Source organism: Petaurus breviceps, unplaced genomic scaffold (assembly GCF_028583685.1).
Source record: "Petaurus breviceps papuanus isolate PSGF00001 unplaced genomic scaffold, PetGlider_PUasm1.0 156, whole genome shotgun sequence".
In the NCBI taxonomy this organism is placed as follows: domain Eukaryota; kingdom Metazoa; phylum Chordata; class Mammalia; order Diprotodontia; family Petauridae; genus Petaurus; species Petaurus breviceps.
Genome location: NW_027185720.1, coordinates 7450338 through 7466504, shown reverse-complemented (window position 1 = coordinate 7466504; position 16167 = coordinate 7450338). Strand labels below are relative to the sequence as shown.

The 16167-nt window shown below is 43.1% G+C and overlaps 1 protein-coding gene across 7 annotated transcripts in view; it reads right to left on the bottom strand.

Moving 5' to 3' along the window:
• TCP11L2 (t-complex 11 like 2) overlaps positions 1-10546 on the bottom strand; it is a 58972-nt gene extending 48426 nt beyond the window's left edge. For 4 of the 7 annotated variants that reach the window (XM_069081990.1, XM_069081994.1, XM_069081992.1 and 1 more), the window contains exons 1-2: positions 10276-10546; positions 8848-9108 (exon numbers count right to left, since the gene is read on the bottom strand). The gene's annotated coding sequence lies outside the window, so the exon portion shown is untranslated. Of the gene's footprint in view, positions 1-70; positions 204-8847; positions 9109-10275 lie in introns of those variants that run through there. The other 3 variants (XM_069081987.1, XM_069081993.1, XM_069081988.1) reach the window with 1 other exon arrangement.
• Between the last annotated feature and the right edge of the window lie 5621 nt (positions 10547-16167).

Here is a 16167-nt window from a genome sequence, read left to right as displayed (position 1 = left end):
CTGTAACCCACGCCAACCTCGGGGCAGGCTGGCTGTCAGTCCCCAACGCGCGCAGCTGTGGGCTACCCACCGAGCCTGGCGTAGAGGGAGGCAGCCCCCTTCCCTGCTTGTCCTGTCCAGTCCGTGCCGTTCCCTGCCAGGGCTCGGTTCCGCTCCGATCGGCTCGGCCCTCCCGCAGCGCCGCTCACCAGCCCCCACTGCCCTCCCCCCGGCCCCACGCGGTATTTAAAGGGCCCAGAGGGACAGTGCAGCCAGCCAAGGCGTGGCCCATCACGCCCGGCCCACGGGGGGGGAGTGCGGACCCGGGGCGGCCCATCCCGCGGCCGACCCGCCCCCGGCCGGGTCCCGCGTGAGGCCCGAGCGACGCTTCCGAGAACATACACCCACCAGGGACGGCGCATGGCCCAAGCGTGTGGCCCGCGGCCTCGACGGCAGAGGGCTACAAAAACAGGATCTCCCCGCGAGCAGAAAGTGGTACGGTCCGAGCCCGACCGGGGAGGAGAGAGATGTGTTTACGGAACTTCTCGCCGTCCTCGGAGGCGGAGAGGCGGGGGCGGGGCCAGGCCAGCCGGGGGGCGGGGCCTGTGCGTGCGCCCAGTCTCATAAGGCGCGTGCACGCTCACGAACCCCAGCAGAGCCGCGGAAGTGGAAGGGGGGAGGGGAGGGGAGGACAACGCAACTGACCAGAGGAATCCCGGACGTCACTCTGCATGCACACACGGGAGCCCAGCACACTTTGCGTAGACACACACCGCGCTAGATATCAGCACAACACAACCTACCAAAATGCAGCTGTTTGCAGAGTCCCTGCATCCTCAGAAACCCAATGCTGTTTGTGAAGATGCACAACAGATACAAAAACAACACAACCTGCAAAAAAGGAAGCTAATGAAATTGTCGGCAGAGTCCCTGCATCCTCAGAAATTCGGTGCAGTGTAGACGCAACCTACCGAAAGGGAACTAATGGTATATAGAGCAAAGAGATCATATTTGTAAAGGGATTAGCACAGAGCCCGGCACATAGTAGACGCTTAATGAATGTGTATTCTCTTTCCCTTTCCCCCTATTGAAAGTAATTCAGCACAGTACCCATTGCTGCATAGCCGACATTTATATAAAGGTTTGAAAAATATGCTTTACCTATATTTTTAAAAGCTCTTTTAAAAAATGCTTTTATATTACCTTCATTTCTGAGTATTTCTTCCCAGCCTTCCCGCTACCCAGCAAACCATTCCTAATAACAAAGAATGAAAAAAGGAAAGGGAAAAAAAGGAACAGTTCATTAAAACCAACCAGCCCGCCCATGGGATCTGACAGTGTATGCAGCGCTCCACACCCGTAGTGCTCCACCTCTGCAAGAAAAGAAGTGTGGATGTTTTTGTGGGGTGGGCGGGGAGTTACATCTGTCTTCTGATTGAGAGTCCATGGAGAACCATGTTAGGCACCAATATGCCAACAGCTTTTTTAGCTCTCTTTTGGTCCCTTGAGCTGCTCTTGTGTCTCTGTGGTGTGTATACAGAGCATCCTGGATTTCTGTGTAATAAAGTGTCTGTCTGTACCAACAACTGCCTTAGCTTCCTGTTAGCCTGTTGCCTTGTTTTGGTGTGTGTGTGTGTGTGCGCACGCACTTGCAGTGTGTTGGGTTTCTGGTCATAAAGCCTGCATTCCCACAGCTACATTAGTTCAGTGTAAGTGAGTGGATTATTTCCTTGTTGGTCTGGTGCCGTCTGTGTATATTTTAATAATAATGGCTGACATGTAAATGGCACCTCAAAATTTGCAAAGCACATTATATCTCTCATTTCATTTGACCCTAACTATGAGGTAGAGTTCTTTTTTTTTTTAATCATCCTAATTTTATCTTTGAGGAAACTGAGGTTCAAAGTGGGCAGTTTACTCAGGACCACAAAGCAGCCTAAGGCAAGATTTGCACCCAGATATTTCTGATTCCAAGCCCCAACCCTCTAGCCACAAAGACAGTGTGGTATAGTGGATACAATCCTTCATCTGAAGTCTAGAATCCTGTGTCTGAATTATGCCCATGATAGATATTGATTAGACTCTAGCCATTCACTGACTTTCACAGCCTCCATTTCCTAATCTAAAAAATGGTAAAGATAGATAATAATAGCACTTACCTCTAAACAACCAAATCAGGTAATGTATGTAAAGGGCTTTGCAAAAGTACCATGTGAATGCAATGTATTGCAATTCGAATGTAACAGACAGGTAATAAATGGAGTGGTCTGACTCCTTGCGACCTCATTTGGGGTTTTCTTGGCAAAGATACTGGAGTGGTTTGCAATGTGCTGAGTGCTGGGCATACAATGAAAGGTAAAAATCAATCCCTGCCCTCAAGTAGCCCCCAATCTACTAGGGAGACATCATGCAAACAACTATCATATACTGGGAAAATTGGAGATAACCTCAGAGGGAAGGCAGTACATTATATTTTTTTTTTGGTTAAAATATTACCTGTAATATATTGTGCCAATTTTTAAAGAGTTTTCTGTGTATTTTAAAACTGGGACATACACAGAGAAAGAATGATTTTAAAATGGGATGACAGATGTTCCTGCAGTGGATAGGCCAACAGGCCTAGAGTCAGGAACACCTGAGTTAGACCTTTGATACATACTGGCTGTGTGACCCTGGGCAAGTCACTTAGCCCTGTTTGCTTTCATCTATAAAATGAGCTGGAGAAAAAAATGGCAGTATCTTTGCCAAGAAAACCCCAAATGGGGTCATGGAAAATCAGATGTGACTGAACAGCAAATCTTAAGGTGGAATCATTCTACACCTTCTCCCCTCTTCTCTTACTTTTATTTTAAGAATTATTACCTGGAGTCAGGAGGACCTGAGTTCAAATCCAGCCTCAGACACTTAACACTTACTAGCCATGTGACCTTGGGTAAGTCACTTAACCCCAACTGCCCCTCCAAAAAACTAATATATATAATATGTCTTTTTCTTTTAAAGAATTATTTGCTGATTCATCCAAAGTCACACAGGCAGAAAGTATAAAACCCAGGATTTGAACCCAATCCTCTTGAATCCTGACCCACTGTACACAGTAAGAAAGTCTGATCAGCCTAGGTAGTGGAAAAAGCCCTGACAGCAGAGTGAGAGCCATGGATTTGATTGCTGTCCCTTACGAGCTAGATAATTCTGGGCTAGACACTTCACTTTGGTTTCCTCATTCATAAAATGGAGGGGTTGGAGCAGATGGCTTCTGAGGTGTCTTCCAGCTCCCATCTCTGGTCCTGGAAGAAGAGTCAGAGTCTGACGCTAGGCTCTCCAAACCCAAATCTGTAGCATGGAACAAGAAAGCAGCCAAGGTACAATTTGAACCCAGGTCCTCTGGACCCCAAATCAGTGCTCTGTTCACCCTGAACAATTCCTCCCCACCCTATCCCACTACTTTTCTATGTGTATATACAAATATACACCATACATACTCTATGCCCACACTCAAGGAACCAATCGATTATGGGTTTGTAAGCACACACCTCCCCATAAATGCACATCCAGATTTGAATGTGGGCAAAACACAATTGTGCATAGGTAATTCCCCTGAAGCCCCGCTAGGTGGTGCAGAGGATAGAACCCTGTGCCTAAGGTCAGGAAGACCTGAGGTTCAAATCTAGCCTTAGATACTTATAAACTGGGTGCCTTTAGGCAAGTCACTTAATCTCTGTCTGCCTAAATTTCCTCAACTGTGAAACGAGGATCATAATTGCACCTGCCTCTCAAGGCTGTTGCGAAGATCAAATGAGATCTTCATAAAGCACATATTTAACACAATACTTTTGTTACTAGGCAGTCATTCAACCCTGTTTACATAGTACCTGGAATATAGTGGGCACTAAAAAAAATGCATTTTCGCTTCTCCTTTAGGGAAATAGGTGCTTATTTCTTTCTTTTCCTTCTTTCTTTTAGATGTATCCCATGTTCAAATTTGAGGCGTTTTACTTGCAAAAATACCTTTCCTCCCTCCAGTGTTCTTGGCAATGGGAGTCTCTTTGAATGACTGAAACAGCTGGTACATTTCAAATAACCCATTCAGTGGAGGGCAGTGTGTGGACAGCTTGCCTTCAGCCTTGCGCGAGGGTGTGGGGGAGGGAGATATTCCTCCCTCTAGCCCTACCGCTGGAAAGCAGCATTTCACTAATTACAGTATCTTGTTGGCAGGCAAATGCTTGGAGAAGAGCCCTCTCCCCCCCCCATACAGGAACATGAATGTATCCGTACGAGGAATGTTTTGTTTCCACAGATGACAACACTTTTTACTGTTGTATTTTATGTCTACTAAATATGTAACCAATATATAAAATGTATTTTATGTTCCATGTTACATAAATATATTTATAGATAATATGTTGGATATTTTTTCTATATTAAATTATATATTTTATTGTTACTATTATGCCTAGAATTAGATGGAAGGGCTGGTGTTTTTAGTCATGACTTCTTTCATCACATATTTGGAAAAATTAGGATAATCTCAAAGTGTCATAGATGTAGAGCAGGAAGGTGCCTCAAAAGTCTGCATCTCCTTCAAATCTTGCCTCAGACATTTATTAGCTCAGTGGATAGAGCACTGGCCCTGGAATCAGGAGGATCTGAGTTCAAATCTAAGTTCAGACATTTACTAGCTGTGTGACCCTGGGCAAGTCACTTTATCCTGTTTACCTCAGTTTCCTCACCTACAAAGTGAACTTGGAGAAGGAAATGACAAACCACTACAGTATCTTTGCCAAGAAAACCCCAAATGGGGTCACAAAGAGTCAGACATGACTGAAACCACTGAACAGCAACAACCTTTCTCAGCCTCAGTTTCCTCCATCAATAAAATGGGGATAATAACATTATTTACCTCCCAGGGTTCTTGAGAGGATCAAATCAGAAGATATTTGTAAAAGCTCTTTTCAAATCTTAATGTATTATATAAAGTTAGCTACTGTTATTACTGCCCACTCTTGGTTAGGAGCATTCAAGCTGGAAGGGATTTTTTATTTTTGGTCCAGACTTGTGTGGGGCACTCTCTTTGTGGAACATATTCTCTGACCACTGATGCAAATCAGCAGTTCCTCAATAACTCTGTCTCAGGAAGCTGCCTGGGGCACAGAGAATGAAATGATGTGCCCAGGGGCCTACAACCAGTTCAAAAACCCCATGCACAAAACCCTGTCCAGAACTGCTTAGACCAGGTGCTGAAAGGTTCCATGATTTGCGAATGGTCCTCATGCAAGGGCGTGCTTGAGAAAGCTCAAGCCCTTTTTGTCTTATTTCCTCCTTCCCCAATAACTAGTGCCCTCCCAAACCCCAGAAACTACCCTGTATTTCTTCATTTGTGTACATATTGTTCACCCCTCTCCTGCCCCCCTTAGAATGTGAATTCCTTGTGGAAAAAGACAAGTTCATTAAAAAAAAAATTTGTGTCTTCATCACCTAGGACAGTGCCTGGTACATCTTAGCTGCTTATTAATTCTTGTTCAATTGAGCTGCAGCTCAGTCCTCTGTCCCTTAGGCCTGGGGGTGGGGGTGGGTTATTTAACCTTCATTTCTGCCCAGGGCTCCTCTGGGAGGCTGAGCAAACTTCCAACTCTTTCCCCAAATAATGTTTTTAAATGCACAAAATTAAATACACAGGACAGCTAAGGTTAGTGAAAATATAGATGTGTTTCTTTCCCTTTGAGTTCACACTTGGGTCATGCCCCATCATTTTACAGGAAAGTGAGACCCAGAAAAGGTTAAAAAACTGTTTCATTTTCTATTGTATCTCCAGTCCCTAGCACAGAGCCCTGCACACTTACTAAATGCTTGCTGATTGGATGATTTATTGGGCAAAGGTTATGCAGCTAGTCAGTAGCAGAGCCTGGAAATGACCCCACAGAACATCACCTTGACCTGCTGTTCTATTTCTCTTTTTCCTCCAAACGAGGACATGACTAATCAGAGTCAGGGCTCTAGAGAAAATTATATTTTATATTTACATCAATTCATATTTTATTATGCTATGTTATATAACACATAAGTGTATGTGTGTGTGTGTGTATTTGTCGTGTTGTGTTGTGGATCATATCCTATCCTATCATACTTTACTATTCTGTTATTATTGATCTCTGTCAGTGGGGGGAGAGTCTACATTTGCTTTCCCACACTGATAACTCTGATCATGGAGTTGGAGGATCATAGATGGAGAGCTGGAAGGAAATTCAGGGGCCATCTAGTCCAACCCCGTCATTTTACAGATATAGAAAATGAGGCAGAGAGAGATAATGGGATTATGGATCTAAAACTGGAAGGACCTCAGAGGCCACCTAGTCCAACCCCGTCATTTTACAGATGAAGACATGCTGGCACTGAAAACTGCAGTGACTTTTCCAAGATCACATAGGGAATAAGTATTAGGGGTAGGTATTGAATCCAGATCTCCAGTATTCAGTGCCAGAGTTCTTTCCTCTCTATCATGACCTGCCCACATTTAGATTATGGGGAGGGGGGGGGGGAATCCTCTAGATTCCACAGCCCTGCTGCTCATAGGATGCCAATGAAGACAAAACAAAATACTGAGAATGTTGACAGATACAATGGTTTAATTACTTCCTTTGTTAACTAATTATAGTACCAGGAACTGGCAGATCGGTAGGTCAGGTGGAATTATGGTCATCAGAGCAGGTGAATATGACTCATTTATGCTGCCAGGTCAAGCAAGCTGATGAATTCTCTAACATGGGCATCATACATGAAGCTAAAGATTTTAGAAATTCAATATGCTTTCACCTCACAACCCATTAAATTGGCATTCCCCCCCAAAAAAAATGGTAAGAGGCAGAAATAATCAATGATGAGGGACTGTGGGACTATAGGCTCACTCAATGGAGAAGCTGAAAATTAGACCAGGAAGAACAGATCTCAGAAGACAGGCATGGACTTCATTTCCCAGCCCATCCTGGGAGGCTTTATGGTTTGGGGGAACTTGCCAGGGCTTGCTGACACTCACTTGGCCAAGATGCCCAGACCTGTTATTTTATTAGGATAGGTAACTGCACGAGGAAGACATTCCCTCTGCCAGTTCAAGAGCTCTCTCTGCAACCTTTAGTATTAGAAAATGGCCTAGATCTCTGAGAAGTAAAGTGACTTGCCCAGGGTTGCACTATATGTCAGAGGAAGGACTGGCACCCTGGCTTCCTAGGCTAGTGGCCTGCTCTCTAGCCACTTTAGGCATTAATAGAGGGATACAAATAAAAATACTAAAATGCCCACTTTGAGGCCTTCAGGGTACTTTCTCTACAATAGTCCTGCAAGAAAACCAGCAGCTTTTTATTTACATTTGCTTGGATGTTTGATCTTTCTAGATCTGAGATTTCATGCATTTGGGGAAGTCCTGGTTTGGAATCTTTCTCCAGTGATGCAGGACAGTGACGCCACTGGAACGTGTGGTCTGACAGAGCAGCCTAGGAGTACCAGAAGGTGAAAAATGATTTGGCCATGGTCACTCACAGCTAATGGCCAGCAAAAGTAGAAAAGGAATTCTTCTATTACACTAATTCCATTGGTTTAATCTTAAATACTATGCAATATGCTACTGTATCATACATTATGCTGCACTGTAATATATGATTTTATACTGTATTTACTACATAGTACTTACTGTATATGAATTTATATTATTGTATTATATCTATTTACTATACATTGTATTCCATTATATTTTATATTTATATCAATTAATATTTTATTATGCTATGTTATACAGCACATAAGTATATATATATTTTTTGTCATGTTATACTGTGGTATGGTACATCAGATCCTATCTTATCATACTTTAGTATTCTGTTATTATTGACCCATATCATTGGGGGGAGGGTCTACATTTACCTTCCCACACTGATAACTCTGATTCTGATCAATTGTGTCTTTGTTAGAAGAGGAAAGCAAGTATGAAATTATTGCACACATAATTGTATATTAAATAAATTGTTATAATAATTCAGCTCCTATTCTTGATACTTTGTGATTACATGCCTGTATGTGTATATATGCAAATGTACATGCACATGGGCATGTATACAAATACACACATATATACATACACACATATGTATATCATGTATACATAGTTTAGAGAGAGTCAGAGTCAGAGATCCAGACAGAGACAGAGACAGAAAAGGGGCAGAGACAAAGACAGAGATTGAGAGTTTGCTTTAGGGCTGATCCTGTGATTTCATCAGTGTGGGCGAGGCTATTGGGGTAGGCCCCTCTACTGAAATCAGCCAGCAGCAACAGAATGAGCAAGCCCCAAACTGGGACAGAAAACTGTATTTGGAGTTGGGAGGTGGGTTCAAATCCTGCTTTTGCTATTTGCTATGTAGGTGACTTTGGGCCAGCCTCAATGTCCTCATCTGAAGAGTGAGGGAGGTAGGCTGGACCAAATAATCTGGAAAACCTCCTTCCCATAGATTGAAATCTATGATTCTATGAAAGTCCAGTGGATGGAGAAACTGTCACCAAGCAACAAAAAGGACCAGCCCATGGTCTGGCTCATTTACCAACTACATCACCAGACCCTGAAAAATCAAACATTGACTAGACCTTGTGTGCAGGCCTTTTTTTTTTTTTCTCTGTGAGGTACATAGAGATCCATGTTCAAGTAATTTTCTGAAGTTGGAGACAGGGCCAGGTTTCTTCTGTACAATCCTCACTTGTGGAAAGCTGTGCCCATCTGGTCACACCTTCTCCTAGGCCTGAGCTCCAGCCCAACCCTGTATACACACACACACACACATACACACACAGATAAGCACCACTCCCAAACCAAGGTGCCATGTGGGCACTTACCTAGCCAACACTGCTGTTTCCTGGGTCACAAAGTGAGCAGTAAGTGTAGGTTTGAGAAAGCAGGAGGCAGGATCAAAAGCAATGGGGACCTGAAGGACAGCCCAGAAAACTTCTCTCTTTCTGCGTTAGTATGGCAAGGCTGCAGAGAACAGGTGAAGCTTGATGATCTAAGGAGTCCTGTGACCTCACCACGCCCTGAGGCTACCAAAGCTTCTTTCTGGGTCTTGGTGACCTCATCCAAACTTGGACAAATATTTTGGCCTAATAGGAAAAAAAAAGAAAAGGAATTAAAATTCAATTCTTTTCTTTCCTTTCAACGACTAGAGATCCTTTTGGGACCACAAAACAATGAAGTTGCTTTTGTCTTAAGCATTTGGGGGTTTAACAAGTGGTTTGGTTTAGGGCCAAGAGTCTTTAACTGGAAGAAAAGAAAATCAAACACTCTATGACTAACTGGGATGACCTTAGGGGAGACCCTTCCCCCACTCTAGGGCTCAGTGTCCCCTCTATAAAAACAAAGATGGTGGACTGGAAACCTAAATAGCTAATCTTCTGGCAGGAGTTCTGAACTAGAAGAACAGGGGTTTGTTGTATTTAGTGCTGCTGGGGACTTGGGTGATCATCTGCCTTGGGTCTTCTTAACCTGGGTCCTGGACCCCATTGGCATCTGCTGAAGCCTGTGGCCCCCTTCTCAGAATAAGACTGTTAAATAATCAGAGAGATGGTCTTATTTCAGACAGAGGTCAGTGTGAAAGTAAAGATATGTACCTCCCCCCCTCCAAATTCATACATTTCCTGAGATATAACCAAGGACTACTTGGTCTGAATCATCTAGTCCAGGGGTGGAGAACCTACAGCCTCCAGGCCACATGTGGCCCTCTAGGTCCTCAAGTGCAGCCCTTTGACTGAATCCAAACTTCACAGAATGAATCCCCTTAATAAAAGGATATATTCTGTAAAACTTGGACTCAGTCAAAAGGCCACACTGGAGGACCTAGAAGGCCACATGTGGTCTTGAGGCCACCCCTGTTTAAGGTGTCTCACTTTACTTTGGCATGATTTTCATTATCAGGGAAATCCCCCTAACATCAAGCTTCCATTTGCTTCTTCTCAGCTTTCCCCCTTGGTTCTCATTAAAGGTAGACTTAAAATGGGTTAGGATTTCATGTAACATGAGGCACTTACAAGACATTGAACTGTTTAAAAAAAGAAGTCAATGCTGCAAAGATATGCAGCAAAGCATTCAGCTTCTCTCATCTCCAGGCAAACCTGGTCTGGCCCAGAGGGCATGGCACAGTTTCTAGAGTGGTTTCAGACACCCATCAAGCTGGAGGGGCCCTCACTGCACATGGTCTGGACTTTTTCTACCCTTAGGTAACCAGAAGACTGGGACAGACACCTATCAAGACCCAGGAGAAACTTTGTTACCTTCTGGGAAAACGAATCCCCAATCCTGGGGAAAGTGATGAGAAGGAGAAATATGGTCCTATCACACTCCTGCTTCTGTCCTCCAGGACCAAGCAGAACAAGACCCTCTTCCATAAGACAGTCTTTAAAATACTTGAAGACAGCTCTTCTCCAGGCTAAATGCCGCCAGTGCGTTCCGCTCTAACATTTCCAATGATTGTATGACTTGCTCTCAGAATATACCCAACATGAGCTAGAACTCAGTGTTCTTACACCAGTCTTCACAGGAGACACTAAGTCACCAAGTAGTTGTACAGATGGCAAGTGGGGTCAAGATTAGACATTAACAGGACCATGAATGGAACCCAGATGGGTCTTTTCCAGTATTTTCTTCCACTCTTCATGTGGCATCACATGTAAAGCATTACTTATTGGCAATTATCTAATTAGCTTGGCTGGTGTGTCAACAGCCATGCACACCAATGTCAGTCCCCGAAGTATTTGTGAAAACATTCCTTTGTGTTTTGGAAGGATTCCTGGACCGTGTGTCCAGATGACTCCATCTACCGGAAAGCAAGGGGAATGGAATGCTGCCAGTTTTCCTAAGATTCTGGGCGTTGCCAATGTTCACATCTGTAGTTTTTGTAGTAGCTGGAAGGAGAAAAAAAAACAGAAGGAAGTAGAGAACAGGGGAAGGGAGAATAAGGAAAGGGAGAACAGGAGAAAGGAAGGGAGGGAAGGGGTGAAGAGAGGATGGGAAAGAAGAGAAGAGGGGAGAAGAGAAGAAAGGAGAGAGGAGAGAAGGGGAGAGGGCAAGGGAAGAGAGAAAAGGAGAGGAAAGAAAAAATGAAGAGGAGGAGAGAGTAGAAAAGAGAAGGAAAAGGAGAAGAGAGAGGGAGAGAGAAGAGGAATGGAGAAGTGGAGGGGAGAGGAAAGATAAGGAAAAAGAAGAAAAAGGAGGGAAGGGGAGGAGTGGAGAAAAGAGGGAAGGAGTAGAGAGGTGAAGGAAGAAGAGATGAAAGGAAGGGAGAAAGAAAAAGGGAAGGAAAGGGAGAAAAGAGAAAATAAAGGGAAAAGGGGGGAAAGAAAGAGGGGAAAATGGGAGGGAAGAATTGGAAAATTTTAATCCTAAAACAGACAAATCTAGCCTAAGCTACTTCTGAGGCCAAGGATGGTTTTGGCCCCTGTCCAATCACACTATCTTCCTTTCCTTAGAGAATTTTATTCAAGAATCTTTAAGGCCTGAGACATAATCAAAAGGTTGTTTACACCGAGGGCAAATAAGACCCTACAACTAAGTTGTTCCTGAAAATTTCTGTTGATACCATTTTTTTTTTCAAATAAATTAATTTGGGGCAGCTAGGTGGCACAGTGAATAGAGTACCAGCCCTGGAGTCAGGAGGACCTGAGTTCAAATCCAGTCTCAGATACTTGACACACTTACTAGATGTGTGACCTGGGCAAGTCACTTAACCCCAATTGTTTTGCCTTCCCCCCTCCCCCCAAAAAAGATTTTTTTAAAATATAAATTAATTTGAATGCATAAGGGAGGGAAATTGTTACTTTAAAGAATCTGATCATGAATGTGTTTGCAAAAGGAATAATTTACCCCTAATTTATATTTTGTATAAATCCAGACATTAAGTCAACCAACCAGTTATCATTTATTAAGACTCAGCCATGGGGCAACTAGGTGGCACAGTGGACAGAGCACCAGTCCTGGAGTCAGGACTTGAGTTCAAATTCAGCCTCAAACATTTATTCGCTGTGTGACCCTGGGCAAGTCACTTAACCCCATTGCCTTTCCTCCCCCCACCCCTGAAAAAGACTCAGCCCTTCCTGACTCCAGGTCTGACATTCTACCCACTGTGCCACCTAGTGGCCTCTTCATATTCTAGAGAAGCCTTGTGACTAGTAATCCTCCAAAGAATTAAAGTTATGAGTCATCAAAATGGCAGTGGAGAAGCCCTTGGTGGGTATGAGTGAGTTTCAAGATAATTCGATGTAGAATTGTTCAGCAGAAAAGTGCATATGATATTATCAGAGAATTGTATAATCAGAAAAAGAGACAGGCTGATCATATGGACAGGTTGAGAAAGAACAAATGAACCACCCACATATTCCATTGATATCCAAGCAATATCAAGAGATTGGGAGGAAGGTCCCCTGGAATCCTGGGTTGATCCACCAGGAAGAATTTCCAGAAGGGCATAGATAAGAGTCAAGAAAAATGAGAAGGTATGAGTGGTTGCAACTGATCTTGTTAGGGGAGTTTCCCATGTTATTGATGCCATGGATCAGCATGAAAGAGTGAGGAAGGGACAGACTGAAGAGAGGAGAGGCTGACAGCAAGGAGACCAATTAGGAAGCTAGCTCAGCAGCTAGGGAAAGAGCTGGGGATGAGGCAATGACTTAACATGGTGGCTGTATCAGTGGAGAGAAGGATAAAAGTCCTCATTTGGGTCCAGATGACCATCTAACACCTAGTACCATCAATAAACTTCTCCAAATCTCCCCTTGTTTACCAACTTTGCGTAAAATAAGGAGCATTCCACTTTCATCCCCTTCTTCAATTAATTACTGTTCCCCAAGGTTCCGAAGTGTAGGTCTGGAAGCAGAGGTAACAAATTCCTTGATTCCCATCAATCACCATCCTAGAATTCCTGAAAAGGAGGGAGGATCTTTATTGTGTAGCAGAAATGGCAAAAGCCAGGAAACCATCACTGGGGCCACCATACCACCCTCCCAATTTACACCTGGATTTGGAGGACTGTAGCATTCTTTTTCCATCTTCAGCCCTCCTAAGACCTCAACTGCCCCAACAGAATATCCTTTCATTAATCCTTTTTTTGGATCCATGTCTTACATGTGCATTTGGCAGCATTTCCCACCAAATGAAGTCATGGAAACAGGTTGACCATATCTCAAACTAAGGGAGCTCTCCTTTTGACTACTACAGTGAGTAACCCTAATTTATTCCAGAATAAAAATTAATGAGTAAACAGAGGTGAAAAATGACTCAGAGATTTAAAGCTCAGGTGACTGGGAGGGTGATGGTGTCAACAACAAAACCGGAAATTTGGGTGGAGAGGCAGGTTTAGAAGGGAAGCTCAGTTTCAGACATATTGAGTTTAGAGCCTTGGAGGCAGATCCAAGTGGCAGTTTCTATCAAGTAACCACGAATGATGGACCAGAGCTGAGAGGAGAGATCAGGGATGAGTATGCATCTTAGGAAGTCACCTGTGTGGAGGTGATCTCTGGAGCATGACAGCCAGAGGTTGGGCTCAAAGAGGGGATTGTCAGTGCTAAGAAGGAAACCTACGGACTTCTCTCTGATTAAGCTGGAGATTGTCAGGCATCCCTGCTACTAAAGAGAAGATCAAAGGCTACATGGAAACTGCCTGCAGGACTAAAAACAAGGCAGGAATTCCAGAGTCATGGACAAGTCCTAATAAGCCCTAGCTAGACAAGCCTTAAAAGATCCTAGGTGAGTCAGTTCTACTCAAACCTTGGGGCAAAGCAGGGTTAGATTAAGCTGGTGACTCATGATTTTGGGTACCTTGGTGGAGGGGAAGATTTCACCTGTATGGGCACTCCCTTCACCGATGGAAATCACAATCTCTTATCACCCCATACAGATCTTGTCTATGTTTCTGTAAATCGACCATGGAGAATCTATCCTTACAGGCTGGAGACCTCAAAATTAAAATGAAACTAAAATTAATAAATAATAACATTTAAATATTTTAAAATTGACCAGCTTTCATGTCTAATATATAAATATCAATAGATACAACCCACATGAACAAAAGATCTTTGGGATCCTCAATAATTAAGAGAATTAGAAGTGTAGGGGTCCCAAGACTGAAAAATTTGAGAACTGCTGTCCTAGATTTTAGACTACTTCTTGCAACCGAGTCATCATTTGTAATATGATGGGTCATCTCCATGTTTAATTTTTTGTGGGGGGAGGGGTATCATTTTAATTCTTCTGAGGTTTTTCTTCTTGGCTTGTACCCTTATAACATTACTAGGAGAATACTGACATTGAAGAGATGAGCTTTGCTGGCTTTGTACTAAAGGGAAATGCTGAAAACCCTATACACGTTTCTAAATGTAATACCTAACGCAGCCTGATCTCCTCCTCCTGTTCAATTCTGGGTCAAGCTTGTGATCTATAAATAGCACTAACCATGACATACACACAAGGCAGGGATGCCTTAATAACCTAACACAGGAGATAGCCCTTAGCTACTTCCAGGTTCAGTGTGGGACTGTGTCAGATAATCAATTATGAATATCATGGCTCAAGCCCCCACCCCAAACTTTTCCTTCTCATAGGGGTGGGGAACCTGTGGCTTCCAGGCATATGTCATGACATAGAACATAGAAAAACCACAAACCAAAAGCAAAAATACTTAATTAAGACAGAGTAACAAGGTATTTCCTAGGAAAATAAATTGACAACAGAATCATTTAAAGTTTACCCATTTAGGGGCGGCTAGGTGGCACAAGTGAATAGAGCACTGGCCCTGGAGTCAGGAGGACCTGAGTTCAAATGTAACCTCAGACACTTCACACTTACTAGCCGAGTGACCTTGGGCAAGTCACTTAACCCCAATTGCCCTGCCCTTCCGCCTCCAAAAATGAAAAATAAAGAATAATAAAGTATACCCATTGGTCACAGGACAAAGAGAGAGAGAGAGAATGAGAAAAAGACACAGAGTGAGAAAAATAGGCACAGAGAGACCAAGAGACCATTTATTAAGCACTTACTTTTGTACCAAGCAGTATCTAAGAGCTGGGAATACAAATGCAAGCAAACAAGTCAGTCTTTACCCTCTGGGAGCTTATATTCTGACAGGGGAACTCCACCTACAAGGGCTTCCAGAAAGTAAAATGTGGGAAGGAAGAAGGGTAACTGAAAAGAAACAATGTATCAGACAAGAAGAAGGAGGAGTCCAGAGAGAATCCAGGGAAGAGTGCCACTTTCTGCAACAAAATTATCTTTCCTGTTTTTAGCATTGGTCCCGCAATCTCCTGTTACTTTATTTTTTTTAATTGTAGTTCCTTTATTTTTGTTACATTTTGAGTTCTCGATTGCCTTTCTCCCTCCCTCCCATCCCAGCATTTGAGAAAGTCAACATTAAAATATAGATAAACATATATCTCCCAAAACTTTATATGAACTTCGTGTAAATACCGTTTTTCCTTTTCTGCATACTTGCTATTTTTCTACAACCAAAGGTAAGTTCCTTGAAGGCAGGAGCTGTTAAATTTTTTTTAATATTTTGAGCATGGCAAAAAAAAATAACTTTCAGTATTCAAGGAGGAATATCAATAGCTATTTCAGTATTCAAGGAGGAATATCAAAAGAAGATTAAATATGATACTGAGAACTTTATTATGTATCGGTTACATATGAATTTTTGAATGGATCATAAATTTAATATGATGATAAGAAAACTACCTGCTTATCTGGGTGCCCTTTTAAACTTCCTTCGGCACCCATGGAGCTCCCAGCTGCCCTTGATGAAGTCAAGTCATCTGCCCAAACTACACCCTTGGGCCAAGAAAGAACTGCCAGCTAGGATGGCCAAGTCCCAGTCAGTGATATCTGGGAGATATTGGAAAGTGGGGAACTCATTGCCAGATTGGAGAAGGACAATGTGGGTCTGATTTTCAGAAAATGAAAGAGAACAGGATCTGCCAAATACAGGGAAATAAGCTTTACTTGGAGTCCTGGGAAAACTCTATAGAGTGAATCATTAAAGAGATGGTTGGTAAACATTTAGGAAAGGAAGTGGTGATTAGAAAGAGCCAGTGTGGCTCCATCCAGAACAGGTCACGGCCAGACTAATTTACTTTACTTTTGGGGTGGATAGATAACAGGTTAGGGGAATGCTGTGGATA